The sequence below is a fragment of the Symphalangus syndactylus genome, chromosome Y (assembly GCF_028878055.3).
Source record: "Symphalangus syndactylus isolate Jambi chromosome Y, NHGRI_mSymSyn1-v2.1_pri, whole genome shotgun sequence".
Lineage (NCBI taxonomy): Eukaryota > Metazoa > Chordata > Mammalia > Primates > Hylobatidae > Symphalangus > Symphalangus syndactylus.
Window position 1 is genome coordinate 22,864,114 of NC_072448.2, and position 16,459 is coordinate 22,880,572.

The window sequence follows — 16,459 nt, forward strand, 5'->3', positions numbered from 1 at the left end:
TGTTACGCCATATTTGTAGATATTAATGTTAAGGACAGAGAAAACATAACAAACAAGAAAACAAAAGACCACCAATCAAAGACAATAATTTTCGAACAACAGATTTCAGTCAAAATGAAATTCACAAAATTCTGGGTCAATAATTCAAAATCCTGATTTTAAAGAAGCATACTGAAAAACAAGGGAATCAAGAAAATTAATGCAAACAAATCAGAACAACAATTGAGAATAAACAAATAAAAACCAGATACAAAACAACCAGCCATAAAAAATGATGAGTTCATGTGTTTGTAGGGACATGGATGAAGCTGGAAACCATCATTCTCAGCAAACTATCACAAGAACAAAAAACCAAACACTACATGTTCTCACTCATAGGTGGAAATTGAACAATGAGAACACATGGACACGGGAAGGGGAACATCACACATTGGGGCCTTTGTGGAGTGGAGGGAGTGGGGAGGGATAGCATTAGGAGATATACCTAATGTTAAATGAAGAGTTAATGGGTGTGGCACACCAACATGGAACATGTATACATATGTAACAAACTTGCACATTATGCACGAGTACCCTAAAGCTTACAGTATAATAAAAAAATATGTGCTAAGCACATGAGAAAAAAGAATATGAATGAAAACTTTACCAAATAGATAGATAATTAAGAAAGACAAAAAATATAGGACTTCTGGAACTGAATAATTGAAGAAAATACAAATACATTTTAAAGCTGCAATAGACCATCTCAGGCAGAAGAAATAATATTAAAACATGACAAGTATTTTGAAATAACACAGTCAGATAAAATTTTTAAAAAATTAAAAATAAGGAGCTGGCAATATGGCCAAATAGAAACAGCTTTGGGCTGCAGATCCCAGTGAGTTCAACACAGAAGGCAGGTGATTCCTGCATTTCTAACTGAGGTACCCAGTTCCTCTCACTGGGCCTGGTTGGAAAGTGGATGCAGCCCACAGAGGGTGGGCCAAAGCAGGGTGGGGTGTCACCTCACCCAGGAAGTGCAAGGGGTCAGGGGATTTCCCTTTACTAGAAAATGACAGCCGTGAGAGACTGTACTGTGAAGAATGGTGCTTTTGGCCTAGATAATGCACTTTTCCTACAGTCTTCACAATGGGTATACCAGGAGACTCTCTCCAGTGCCTGGCTTTGTGGGTCCCACCCCCACAGAGCCAAGAAACCTAATGCCCACTGGCTTGAATTTCTCACTGCTAGCACAACAGTTGGATGTTGACCTGGGACGCTCAAGTTTGGAGGGGCAAGGGGCATCTGCCTTTGCTGAGACTTGAGTAGGCTGTTTTACCCTTACAGTGTAAACAAAGCCACCAGAGTGTTTGAACTGGGCAGAGCCCACCGCAGCTCCCTGGGACAGAGCATCTGGGGGAAGGGGTGGCTGTGGTGTAGCTTCAGCAGACTTAAAGGGCCCTGCTTGACAGCTCTGAAGAGAGCAGTAGTTCTCCCAGCACAGCATTCAAGCTCTAATAAGGGACAGACTGCCTCATCAAGTGGGTCCATGACCCACTGTGTATCCAGACTGGGAGACACCTTCCAGTAGCAGCCAACAGACCCCTTATACAGGAGAGCTCTGGTTGGCATCTGGCAGGTGCCTCTCTGGAAGGAAGCTTCCAGAGGTAAGATCAGACAGCAATCTTTGTTGTTCTGCATCCTCCACTGGTGATACCCAGGCAAACACGGTCTGGAGTGTACCTCCAGCAAACTCTAGCAGACCTGCAGCAGACAGGCCTGACTGTTAGAAGGAAAGCTAACAAAAAGAAAGGAATAGTATCAACATCACCAAAATCAAAGACCAAAGGTAGATAAAACCACAAAGATGGCAAGAAACCACAGCAAAAAGGCTGAAAATTCCAAAAACCAGAAGGCCTTTTCTCCTTCAAAGGGTCACAACTTCTCACCAGCAAAGGAATAAAACTGGATAGAGAGTAATTTTGATGAATTGACAGAAGTAGGCTTCAGACGGTGGGTAATAACAAACTTCTGTGAGCTAAAGAAGCATGTTCTGACCCAATGCAAGCAAGCTAAGAACTTGGAAAAAAGGTTAGATGAATTGCTAACTAGAATAACCAGCTTGGAAGGGAACATAAATGACATGATGGAGCTGAAAAACACAGCATGAAAACTTCATGAAGCATACACAAGTATCAATAGCCAAATCGATCAAGCAGAAGAAAGGATATCTGAGATTGAAGATCAACTTAATGAAGTAAAGCAAGAAGACAAGATTAGAGAAAAAAAAAGAGTAAAAACAAACAAAGCCTCAAAGAAATATGGGACTATGTGAAAAGACCAAATCTATGTTTGAATGGTGTACATGAAAGTAACAAAGAGAATGGAACCAAGTTGGAAAACGCTCTTCAGGATATTATCCAAGAGAACTTCCTATTATCCCAACCTAGAAAGGCAGGCCAACATTCAAATTCAGGAAATACAGAGAAAACCACAAATATTCCTTGAGAAGAGCAACCCCAAGACACATAATCACCAGATTCACCAAGGTTGTAATGAAGAAAAAAATGTTAAGGGCAGATAGAGAGAAAGTTTGGGTTATCCACAAAGGGAAGTCCATCAAACTAACTGCGGATCTCTCAGCAGAAACCCTACAAGTCAGAAGACTGTGGGAGCCAATACTCAACTTTCTTAAAGAAAACACTTTTCAACCCAGAATTTCATATTCAGCCAAACTATGCTTTATAAGTGAAGGAGAAATAAAATCCTTTATAAACAAGCAAATGCTGAGAGATTTTTGTCACCACCAGGCCTGCCTTACAAGAGCTCCTAAAGGAAGCACTAAAATGGAAAAGGACAACCGGTACCAGCCACTGCAAAAACATGCCAAATTGTAAAGAATGTTGATGCTATGAAGAAACTGCATTAACCAGTGGGCAAAATAACCAGCTAGCATCATGATGACAGGATAAAATTCACACATAACAATGTTAACTTGACATGTAAACAAGCTAAATGGCTCAATGAAAAGATACAGACTGGTAAATGGAATAAAGACTCAAGACTCATAAGAGTGCTGTATTCAGGATACCCATCTGATGTGCAAAGACATAAATAGGCTCAAAATAAAGATATGGAGGAAGATTTACCAAGCAAATGGAAAGCAAAAAAAAAAAAAACAAACAAAAAAAAGGCGGTTGCAATCTTAGTCTCTAATAAAACAGATTTTAAACCAATAAAGATCGAAAGAGTCAAAGAAGGGCAATACACAACAGAAAAGGGATCAATGCAACAAGAAGATGTAACTCTCCTAAATATATATGTGCCAAATACAAGAGCACCCAGATTCATAAAGCAAGTTCTTAAATAAAAACGAACAGACTTAGATTCCCACACAGTAATATTGGGAAAACTTAACAACCCACTGTCAATAATAGATAGATCAAAGAGACAGAAAGTTAACAAGGATACCCAGGAATTGAACTCAGCTCTGCACCAAGCAGACCTAATAGACATCTACAGAACTCTCCACCCCAAATCAACAGAATATACATTCTTGTCAGCACCATGAAGCACTTATTCTAAAATTGATGGCATAAATGGAAGTAAAACACTCTTCAGCAAATGCAAAAGAATGGAAATCATAACAAACAGTCTCTCAGACCACAGTGCAATCAAATTAGAACTCAGGATTAAGAAACTTACTGAAAAACACACAACTATATGGAAACTAAACAACTCGCTCCTGAATCACTACTGGATAAATAATGAAATGAAGAAATAAAGATGTTCTTTGAAACCAATGAGAACAAATACACAATGTACCAGAATCTCTGGAACAATTGAAAGCTGTGTGTAGAGGGAAATTCATAGCACTACATGTCCATGAGAGAAAGCAGGAAAGATCTACAACGGACACCACAACATCAAAATTAACAGAACTGGAGAAGCAAAAGCAAAGAAATTCGAAAGCTAGCAGAAGACAAGAAATAGCAAAGACCAGAGCAGAAATGAAGGAGATGGAGACACAAAACACCTTCAAAAAAATCAATGAATTGAGGAACTGATATTTTGAAAAGATTAACAAAATACATAGACCACTAGCCAGATTAATAAAGGAAAACTGAGAGAAGAATCAAATAGATGCAATAAAAATGATAAACAGGATATCAGCAATGATTGCACAGAAATACAAATTACCATCATAGAATACTCTTCACAAATAAACTAGAAAATCTAGAAGAAATGGATAAATTTCTAGACACATATACCCTCCCAAGATTAAACCAGGAAGAATTTGAATCTCTGAATAGAACAATAACAAGTTCTGGAAAGGAGGCAGTAATTAATAGCCCACCAGCCAAAAAAAAAGTCCAGGACCAGACAGATTTATAGCCAAATTCTACCAGAGGTACAAAGAGGAGATGGTCCTATTCCTTCTGAAACTATTCAAACCAGTTAGAACAGGAGGAAATTTTATGAGGCCACCATCATCTTGATGCCAAAACCTGGCAGAGAAGCAACAAAAAAAAGAAAGTTTTAGGCCAATATCTCTGATGAACGTCAATGCAAAAATCTTCAATAAAATACTGGCAAACTCAATCCATCAGTGTATCAAAAAGCTTGTCCACCACAATCAAGTCAGCTTCATCCCTGGGATGCAAGTTTGGTTCAACACACACAAATCAATAAATGTAATCAATCGCATAAACTGATCCAGTGAGAAAAACCATATGATTATCTCAATAGATGCAGAAAAGGCCTTTGACAAAATTCAACAGCCATTCACGCTAAAAATTCTCAATAAACTAGGTATTGATGAAACATGAAACCTATCTCAAAATAATAAGAGCCATTTATGACAAACCCACAGCCAATATTATACTGAATGGGCAAAAACTGGAAGCATTCCCTCTGAAAACTGGCATAAGACAAGAATACCCTCTCTCATCACTCCTATTCAATATAACATTGGAAGTTCTGTCCACGACAATGAGGCAAGAGGAAGAAATAATGGATATTCAATCAGGAAAACAGGAAGTCAAATTGTCTCTGTTTGCAGATGACATTATTGTATATTTAGCACATCCCATCGTCTTAGCCCAAAATCTCCTTAAGCTGATGAGCAACTTCAGCAAACACAGGATAAAATGTGCAAAAAATCACAAGCATTCCGATACACCAATAACAGACAAACAGCCAAATCATGAGTGAACTCCCATTCACAATTGCTTCAAAGAGAATAAAATATCTAGGAATCCAACTTACAAGGGATGTGAAAGACCTCTTCAAGGAGAACTACAGACCACTACTAAAGGAAATAAGAGACACAAACAAATGGAAAAACATTCCATGCTCATGGACATGAAGAATCAATATCATAAAAATTGTCACAATGCCCAAAGTAATTTATAGATTCAATACAATCCCCATCAAACTACTATTGACTTTCTTCACAGAATTGGAAAAAAACTACTTCAAAGTTCAAATGGCAGCAAAAAAGAGCCTGCATAGCCAAGACAATCCTAAGCAAAAAGAACAAATCTGGAGGCTTCTTGCTACCTGACTTCAAATTATAGTAAAAGGCTACAGTAACCAAAATAGAATGATACTGGTACCAAAACAGACATAAAGACCAACAGAACAGAACAGAGGCCTCAGAAATAACACCACACAGCTACAACCATCTGATCTTTGACAAACCTGACAAAAACAAGCAAGGGGGAAAGTCTTCCCTATTTAATAAATAGTGTTGGGAAAACTGGCTAGCCATATGTAGAAAGCTGAAACTAGATGCCTTCCTTACACCTTATACAAAAATTAGCTTAAATGGATTAAAGACTTAAACATAAGACTTTAAAACCCAAAAACCCTAGAAGAAAACCTAGGCTATACCATTCAGGATATAGGCATTGGCAAAATCTTTATGACTAAAACACCAAAAGCAATGACAACAAAAGGCACAATTGAACCAAGAAAAATTCTGGCTCTGCCGCCAGACCTTTCACTGCCATCAGCCTCTGCAGGAGGAGACAGACCCCTGGCGCTCTGCAGAGCACCGGCTGGAGTAACATAGAGCTCGAGCTGGAGGAGATGATGGCAGTCCCAGCAGGCATTCAGGCACACCCCACATTCAAAGCAGACTGCTGGGCGCCTCCAGAAATCCCGTCCTGAGAGGCACGGTTGCCATGGCGCTGGAGATACTCCCCAAGCATCCTCACACCCCGCGGGACAGGAGGCATCAGGCGGACACCTCCCTCCACCGCAATCTGGCGGAGTGCCCCTTCCTCTGCTGGCCAGTGCTTCCACCCATTTCCCCTCCAAGAGGTTAATAAAGATTTGCTGCTCAGCAGCACCCCCCACCAACGCACCCAACCTGGCATTTCCAAATAGTTTATTCAAAGGCCCTTTCTAGGCCAGTGGTGAATGCTCACTTACATTGATCGCTGCAAGGGAAATGTTCCGAGAGTGCTGCCCATCTTCAAATCAATGCCTGCTCAGAACAACAGAAAGGGCCTCAGATGTATTGATTTCCACAGAGCCATTGTTAGGCTTTTGTGAAGCATTTTTGAACCAAACAAATAATGTCAAAAGTCAAAAAAATGGGATCTAATTAAACTGAAGAGCTTGTGCTCAGCAACAGAAACTACCAACAGGCAACCTACAGAATGGGAGAAAAATTTTGCAATCTATCCATCTGACAAAGGGCTAATATCCAGAATCTACAAAGAACTTAACCAAATTTACAAGAATAAAGTAAACAACACCATCAAAAAGTAGGCAAAGGGTATGAACAGACACTTCTCAAAATAAGACATTTATTCAGCCAACAAACATGGGAAACAATGCCCATCATCACTGGTCATCAGGGAAATGTAAATCAAATCCACAATGAGATACTATCTCACACCAGTTAGAATGGGAATCATTAAAAATTCAGGAAACAGGTGCTGGAGAAGATGTGGAGAAATAGGAATGTTTTTACACTGTTGGTGGGAGTGTAAATTAGTTCAACCATTGTGGAAGAAAGTGTGGTGATTCCTCAAGAGTCTAAAACTGGAAATAACATTCGAACCACTAGTCCCATTACTGGGTATATACCCAACGGATTATAAATCATTCTAATATAAAGACACAGGCACACATATGTTTACTGCAGCACTGTTCACAATAGCAAAGACTTGGAACCAATCCACATGCCCTTCAATAATAGACTGGATAAAGAAAATGTGGCACATGAAGATGGCCAAATAGGAACAGCTCTGGTCTACAGCTCCCAGCCTGAGTGACACAGAAGACGGGTGATTTCTGCATTTCCATTTGAGGTACCAGGTTCATCTCACTAGCGAGTGCCAAACAGTCGGTGCAGCGCACTGTGCATGAGCTGAAGCAGGGTGAGGCATTGCCTCACTCAGGAAGTGCAAGGGTCAGGGAGTTCCCTGTCCTAGTAAAAGAAAGGGGTAACAGACGGCACCTGGAAAATCGGGTCAGTCCCACCCTAATACTGCACTTTTCCGATGGGCCTGGAAAATGGCACACCAGGAGATTGTGTCCCGCACCTGGCTCAGAGGGTCCTATGCCCACGGAGTCTCCCTGATTGCTAGCATAGCAGCCTGAGATCAAACTGCAAGGCGGCAGCCAGGCTGGGGGAGGGGCGCCCGCCATTGCCCAGGCTAGCTTAGGTAAACAAAGAAGCCAGGAAGCTCGAACTGGGTAGAGTCCACCACAGCTCAAGGAGGCCTGCCTGTCTCTGTAGGCTCCACCTCTGGGGGCAGGGCATAGACAAAGTCAGCAGGAACCTCTGCAGACTTAGATGTCCCTGTCTGACTGACAGCTTTGAAGAGAGTAGTGGTTCTCCCAGCACACAGCTGGAGACCTGAGAATGGACAGACTGCCTCCAAAAGTGGGTCCCTGACCCCTGAGCAGCCTAACTGGGAGGCACCCCCCAGTAGGGACAGACTGACACCTCACTCGGCCAGGTACTCCTCTGAGACAAAATTTCCAGAGGAACTATCAGACAGCTGAATTTGTGGTCTCACAAAAATCCACTATTCTGCAGCCACCGCTGCTGACACCCAGCCAAACAGGGTCTGGAGTGGACCTCTAGTAAACTCCAATGGACCTGCAGCTGAGGGTCTTGAATGGCAGAAGGAAAACTGACAAACTGAAAGGACATCCACACCAAAAACCCTTCTGTACATCACCATCATCAAAGATCAAAAGTAGATAAAACCACAAAGATGGGGAAAAAACAGAGCAGAAAAACTGGAAACTCTAAAAAGCAGAGTACCTCTCCTCCTCCAAAGGAATGCAGTTCCTCACCAGCAACAGAACAAAGCTGGACGGAGAATGACTTTGACGAGTTGAGAGAAGAAGGCTTCAGATGATCAAACTACTCTGAGCTACTGGAGGAAATTCAAAACAATAGCAAAGAAGTTAAAAACTTTGAAAAAAAATTAATGGATGACTAGAATAACCAATGGAGAGAAGGGCTTAAAGGAGCTGACGGAGCTGAAAGCCAAGTATCGAGAACTACGCAAAGATTGCATAAGCCTCAGTAGCCGATGGGATCAACTGGAAGAAAGGGTATCAGTGATGGAAGATGAAACGAATGAAATGAAGCGAGAAGGGAAGTATAGAGAAAAAAGAATAAAAAGAAATGAACAAAGCCTCCAAGAAATTTGGGATTGTGTGAAAAGACCAAACCTAAGTCTGATTGGTGTACCTGAAAATGACGGGGAGAATGGAACCAAGTTGGAAAACACTCTGCAAGATATTAACCAGGAGAACTTCCCCAATCTAGCAAGGCAGGCCAACATTCAGATTCAGGAAAAACAGAGAACACCATAAAGGTACTCCTCAAGAAGAGCAACTCCAAGACACATAATTGTCAGATTCACCAAAGTTGAAATGAAGGAAAAAATTTTAAGGGCAGCCAGAGAGAAAGGTCGGGTTACCCAAAAAGGAAGCCCATCAGACTAACAGCGCATGTCTCAGCAGAAACTCTACAAGACAGGAGAGTGGGGGCCAATATTCAATCTTCTTAAATAAAACAATTTTCCACGATTGTGATCCCAGCACTTTTGGAGGCCAAGGCAGGCGGATCACGAGGTCAGGAGATCAAGACCACGGTGAAATCCCATCTCTACTAAAAATTCAAAAAATTAGCCGGGCATGGTGGTGGGCACTTGTAGTCCCAGCTACTTGGAGAGGCTGAGGCAGGAGAATGGTGTGAACCCGCGAGGCGGAGCTTGCAGTGAGCTGAGATTGCACCACTGCACTCCAGCCTGGGTGACAGAGCAAGACTCCGTCTCAAAAAAAAAAAACAATTAATAAAAAATAAAAGAATTTTCAAACCAGAATTTCATATCCAGCCAAACTAAGCTTCATAAGTGAAGGAGAAATAAAATACTTTATAGACAAGCAAATGCTGAGTGATTTTGTCACCAACAGGCCTACCCTAAAAGAGTTCCTGAAGGAAGCACTAAACATGGAAAGGAACAACCAGTACCAGCCACTGCAAAAACATGCCAAATTGTAAAGACCATCGAGGCTAGGAAGAAACTGCATCAACTAATGAGCAAAATAACCAACTAACATCATAATGACAGCATCAAATTCACACATAACAATATTAACTTTAAATGTAAATGGGGTAAATGCTCCAATTAAAAGACACAGACTGGTAAACTGGATAAGGAGTCAAGACCCATCAGTGTGCTGTATTCAGGAAACCCATCTCACGTGCACAGACACACATAGGCTCAAAATGAAGGGATGGAGGAAGATCAAGCAAGTGGAAAACAAAAAAAGGCAGGGGTTCCAATCCTAGTCTCTGATAAAATAGACTTTAAACCAGCAAAGATCAAAAGAGACAAGGCCATTACATAATGGTAAATGGATCAATTAAACAAGAAGAGCTAACTATCCTAAATATATATGCACCCAACACAGGAGCACCCAGATTCATAAAGCAAGTCCTGAGTGACCTACAAAGGGACTTAAACTCCCACACAATAATAATGGGTGATTTTAACACCCCACTGTCAACATTAGACAGATCAACGAGACAGAAGGTTAACAAGGATATCCAGGAATTGAACTCAGCTCTGCACAAAGTGGACCTACTAGACATCTACAGAACTCTCCACCCCAAATCAACAGAATATACATGTTTTTCAGCACCACATGACACCTATTCCAAAATTGACCACATAGTTGGAAGTAAAGCTCTCCTCAGCACATGTAAAAGAACAGAAATTATAACAAACTGTCTCTCAGACCACAGTGCAATCAAACTAGAACTCAGGATTCAGAAACTCACTCAAAACCACTTAACTACATGGAAACTGAACAACCTGCTCCTGAATGACTATTGGGTACATAATGAAATTAAGGCAGAAATAAAGATGTTGTTTGAAACCAACCAGAACAAAGACACAAGATAGCAGTATCTCTGGGACACATTCAAAGCAGTGTGTAGAGGGAAACTTATAGCACTAAATGCCCACAAGAGAAAGCAGGAAAGATCCAAAATTGACACCCTAACATCACAATGAAAAGAACTAGAAAAGCAAGAGCAAACACATTCGAAAGCTACCAGAAGGCTAGAAATAACTAAAATCAGAGCAGAACTGAAGGAAATAGAGATGCAAGAAACCCTTCAAAAAATTAATGAATACAGGAGCTGGTTTTTTGAAAAGATCAACAAAATTGATAGACCGCTAGCAAGATTAATAAAGAAGAAAAGGGAGAAGAATCAAATAGATGCAATAAAAAATGATAACGGGGATATCACCACCGATCCCACAGAAATACAATCTACCATCAGAGAATACTACAAACACCTCTATGCAAATAAACTAGAAAATCTAGAAGAAATGGACAAATTCCTCGACAAATACACCCTCCCAAGACTAAACCAGGAAGAAGTTGAATCTCTGAATAGACCAATAACAGGCTCTGAAATTGTGGCAATAATCAATAGCTTACCAACCAAAAAGAGTCCAGGACCTGATGTATCCAAAGCTGAATTCTACCAGAGGTACAAGGAGTAACTGGTACCATTCCTTCTGAAACTATTCCAATCGATAGAAAAAGAGGGAATCCTCCCTAACACATTTTATGAAGCCAGCATCGTCCTGATACCAAAGCCTGGCAGAGACATAACCAAAAAAGAGAATTTCAGACCAATATCCTTGATGAACATTGATGCAAAAATCCTCAATAAAATACTGGCAAACCAAATCCAGCAACACATCAAAAAGCTTATACACCATGATCAAGTGGGCTTCAACCCCGGGATGCAAGGCTGGTTCAACATACGCAAATCAATAAATGTAATCCAGCATATAAAAAGAACCAAAGACAAAAACCACATGATTATCTCAATAGATGCAGAAAAGGCCTTTGACAAAATTCAACAACACTTCATGCTAAAAACTCTCAATAAATTAGGTATTAATGGGATGTATCTCAAAATAATAAGAGCTATCTATGACAAACCCACAGCCAATATCATACTGAATGGGCAAAAACTGGAAGCATTCCCTCTGAAAACTGGCACAAGACAGGGATGCCCTCTCTCACCGCTCCTATTCAACATAGAGCTGGATGTTCTGGCCAGAGCAATCAAGCAGGACAAGGAAATAAAGGGTATTCAATTAGGAAAATAGGAAGTCAAATTGTCCCTGTTTGCAGATGACATGATTGTACATCTAGAAAACCCCATCATCTCAGCCCAAAATCTCCTTAAGCTGATTAGGAACTTCAGCAAAGTCTCAGGATACAAAATCAATGTCCAAGAATAACAAGCATTCTTGTACACCAATCACAGACAAGCAGAGAGCCAAATCATGAGTGAACTCCCATTCACAATTGCTTCAAAGAGAATAAAATACCTAGGAATCCAACTTACAAGAGATGTGAAGGACCTCTTCAAGGAGAACTGTAAACCACTGCTCAATGAAATAAAAGAGGATACAAACAAATGGAAGAACATTCCATGCTCATGGGTAGGAAGAATCAATATCGTGGAAATGGCCATACTGCCCAAGGTAATTTATAGATTCAATGCCATCCCCATCAAGCTACCAATGACTTTCTTCACATAATTGAAAAAACTACTTTAAAGTTCATATGGAACCAAAAAAGAGCCCGCATCACCAAGTCAATCCTAAGCCAAAAGAACAAAGCTGGAGGCATCACACTACCTGACTTCAAACTATACTACAAGGCTACAGTAACCAAAAGAGCATGGTACTGGTACCACAACAGAGACATAGATCAATGGAACAGAACAGAGCCCTCAGAAATGATGCCACATATCTACAACTATCTGATCTTTGACAAACCTGACAAAAACAAGAAATGGGGAAAGGATTCCCTATTTAACAAATGGTGCTGGGAAAACTGGCTAGCCATATGTAGAAAGCTGAAACTGGATCCTTTCCTTACACCTTATACAAAAATTAATTCAAGATGGATTAAAGACTTAAATGTTAGACCTAAAACCATTAAAATCCTACAAGAAAACCTTGGCAATACCATTCAGGACATAGGCGTGGGCAAGGACTTCATGTCTAAAACACCAAAAGCAATGGCAATGAAAGCAAGAATTCACAAATGGGATCTAATTAAACTAAAGAGCTTCTACACAGCAAAAGAAACTATCATCAGAGTGAACAGGTGACCTACAGAATGGGAGTAAATTTTTGCAACCTACTCATCTGACAAAGGGCTAATATCCAGAATCTACAATGAACTCAAACAAATTTACAAGAAAGAAACAAACAACCCCATCAGAAAGTGGGTGAAGGATATGAACAGACACTTCTCAAAAGAAGACATTTGTGCAGCCAAAAAACACATGAAAAAATGCTCATCATCACTGGCCATCAGAGAAATGCAAATCAAAACCACAACGAGATACCATCTCACACCAGTTAGAATGGCCATCATTAAAAAGTCAGGAAACAACAGATGCTGGAGAGGATGTGGAGAATTAGGAATATTTTTACACTGTTGGTGGGACTGTAAACTAGTTCAACCATTGTGGCAGTCAGTGTGGTGATTCCTCAGGGATCTAGAACTAGAAATACCATTTGACCCAGCCATCCCATTACTGGGTATATACCCAAAGGATTATAAATCATGCTGCTATAAAGACACATGCACACGTATTTTTATTGCGGCACTATTCACAATAGCAAAGAGTTGGAACCAACACAAATGTCCAACAATGATAGACTGGATTAAGAATATGTGGCACGTATACACCATGGAATACTATGCAGCCATAAAAAATGATGAGTTCATATCTTTGTAGGGACATGGGTGAAACTGGAAAACATCATTCTTAGTAAATTATGGCAAGGACAAAAAACCAAACACTGCATGTTCTCACTCATAGGTGGGAATTGAACAATGAGAACTCATGGACACAGGAAGGGGAACATCACACTCTGGGTACTGTTGTGGGGTGGGGGGATGGGGGAGGGACAGCATTAGGAGATATACCTAACGCTAAATGACGAGTTAGTGTGTGCAGCACAACAACATGGCACATGGATACATATGTAACAAACCTGCACATTGTGCACTTGTACCGTAAAACCTAAAGTATAATAATAATAAAAAAATACAAAAAAAAAGAAAATATGGCACATATACACCATGAAATACTATTCAGCCATAAAAATGGATGAGTTCATGTCCTTCGCTGGGACATGGATGAAGCTGGAAATCATCATTCTTAGCAAACTAACACAAGAGCAGAAAACCAAACACTGCATGTTCTCACTCGTAAGTGGGAATTGAACAATGAGAACACAGGGAGGGGATCATCACATACACTGGTGCCTGTCAGGTAGTGGAGGGCTGGGGTAGGTATAACATTAGGAGAAATATCTAATGTAGGTGACAGGTTAATGGGTTCAGCAAACCACCATGGCACATATATACCTATGTAACAAACCTGCACGTTCTGCACGTGTACCCCAGAAATTAAAGTATAATAAAAAAAAAAAGAAAGCCTTCATGACATTTAGGACAACATACATATGCAAATTATTAATATATTAAGGGTGAATAGAAAATTTTAAAACTAGAAAATGTATTTAATAAATAGAAAATTTTAAAACTACAAAATGTATTTAATAAATAATAGCTAAAATCTTCCCAAGTCTATCAATATTTATATATTCATATATATATAAATATTCAGATAGAGGAAGGTGAATGATCCCCAGGTAAACACAATGCAAAAAGTTATACTTGTGACACATTATAATTTGTCTAAAGTAAAATTCAAAGAGTAAATCTTAAAAACAGCAACAGAAAAGCAACTAAATATGTACGAAGGATAAAAATCACCGAATTAATGCAGACTTTTGAGCAGAAATGTTTCACCCCAAAAATAATAAAATGATATATTTATAGTGCTTAGGGAAAAAACACTGGAAGTCAAGAATAAAATATCCAGCAATTGTATCCTTTCTAAATGAAGGAGAAATAATGTCTTCCCAGACAAGGAAATTCTGAGGAAAACTGCTACCACTAGACTGGACCTAGAAGAAATGTGCCAGGAAGTCCTAAACATGGAAGTAAAGGGTGGCATTTACCATTATCAAATTACACAGAATTATAAAACTTAAATGTAAAGTTTTCACAAAAAGAAAGAAAAGAAAGCATGTAAATGATATCACCACAGACATCAGTAAACCATAATGAGAGATGTATGAGAAAAAGAAAGTAACAAAATATATAAACCACCAGAAAATAGTTAATATAACAAGACATAAGCCTCACAATTAATAAAAATCTTAATGTAAATAGACTACATTCTTCAATTAAAAGATGTAGAATTACTGGATGAATGTACTAATCATGATCCACTTATATGCTGTTTAAAAAAGCTCACCATTCCAGCAATCACACATATAGACTGAAAATAAAGAGATGTAAATTTATATATTCCATGTAAATAGAAACCGAAAATCAACTGAAGTAGCTACCTGTACCCATATCAGATAAAACAAACTTTAAATCAAGAACAGTGAAAAGGAAAAAAATGCCAGGTAGGTTATTGTATTATAATAATGGGAGCAATCAAATGAGGTGGTAACAATTTCACACACATAATATATATATATATATATATATATATATATATATATATACACATCTAACACTAGAGTACTCAGAATCATAAACAAATATTATTAAGTCTAAGAAGAGAGATATATTGCAATATAATAATATTAAGAGGACTTCAACACCCCACCTTCAGCATTAGACAGTTCATTTGTACCAAAAGTCGATAAAGAAACATTGGGTTAGGCTGTATTTTAAACCAAATAGATCTTTACAGAACACTCTATACAACAACTGCAGAATAGACATTCTTAAAATCAGCATGCAAAACATTTTCCAGGGTAGGCCATATATCAGCATTCATAAGTCTTCATATATTTTAGAAAGTCAAAATCATATCAAATATTTTTGTTATGCTGTAATAGAATAAAACTGGAAAGAAATATCTACCAGAACTCTGGAAGTTATACTACATAAGTACATAAAATTTAAGCAACATTCTCCTCAATGACCAATAAGTAACAAAATAATTGTTAAAATGTACTTAAAAATTGTTTTAAACAATTCAAAGTGGAAACACAACATATGAAACTTGTGCAATACAGCAAAAAAAAAAAATGCTAAAAGGGTAGTTCACACCAATAAATACCTATATCAAAAAAGTAAAAAGATTTTACAGATTAACAATCTAAAAATGTCCCTCAAGGAACTAGAAAGCATGAGCACAAATAATGAAAATTTATCATAATAAAGGGATAATAATAACATTAGCAGAACTAAAATCAAAGAGACCAAAAACATTGAAATAAAAAGTTAGTACTTTGAAAATATAAACAAAATTGATAAACTGCTAGCTAGACAAACCAAGAGGAAAGAGAAAAGCCAAATAAAGAAAAACAAAAATAAGAAAACGATATTACATGTGAGGTAATGATAATACCAAAGGATCATGAGAGACTATTATGAACAAACATACACAAATGAACTGGAAAAATTACAGGACATGAACGAATTTCTGAAATTATGCAATTATATGAGACTGAATCAATAACAAGTGGAAAATCTGAACAGAGCAATAATGAGTAGCAAGATTGAATCAATAATAAAAGGACTTCCAACAAAAAAGCCAAAAATTGGACAGATTGTTAGCCAAATTCTGCCACATGTATACAGAACTAATATCAATTCTTCCAAAATGATTCAAAAGAAGGATAAAAGAATAGAAAATTCTTCTCAACTCATTCTAGAAGGCCAAGATCACCCTGATGCCCAAACCAAACAAAAACAAAACAACAATAATAGCAACAACAACTTCAGTCTAGTATCACTACTGCAAACAGACACAAAATTTCTCAACAAAATACCACCAATCAGAATTCAGCAGCAC

The 16,459-nt window shown here is 38.7% G+C and overlaps 1 pseudogene; it reads left to right on the forward strand.

Annotated features, from left to right (window-relative positions):
• Nucleotides 1-1,051: 1,051 nt before the first annotated feature.
• Nucleotides 1,052-6,422, forward strand: LOC129476725 (uncharacterized protein C12orf42-like; annotated as a pseudogene).
• Nucleotides 6,423-16,459: the final 10,037 nt, after the last annotated feature.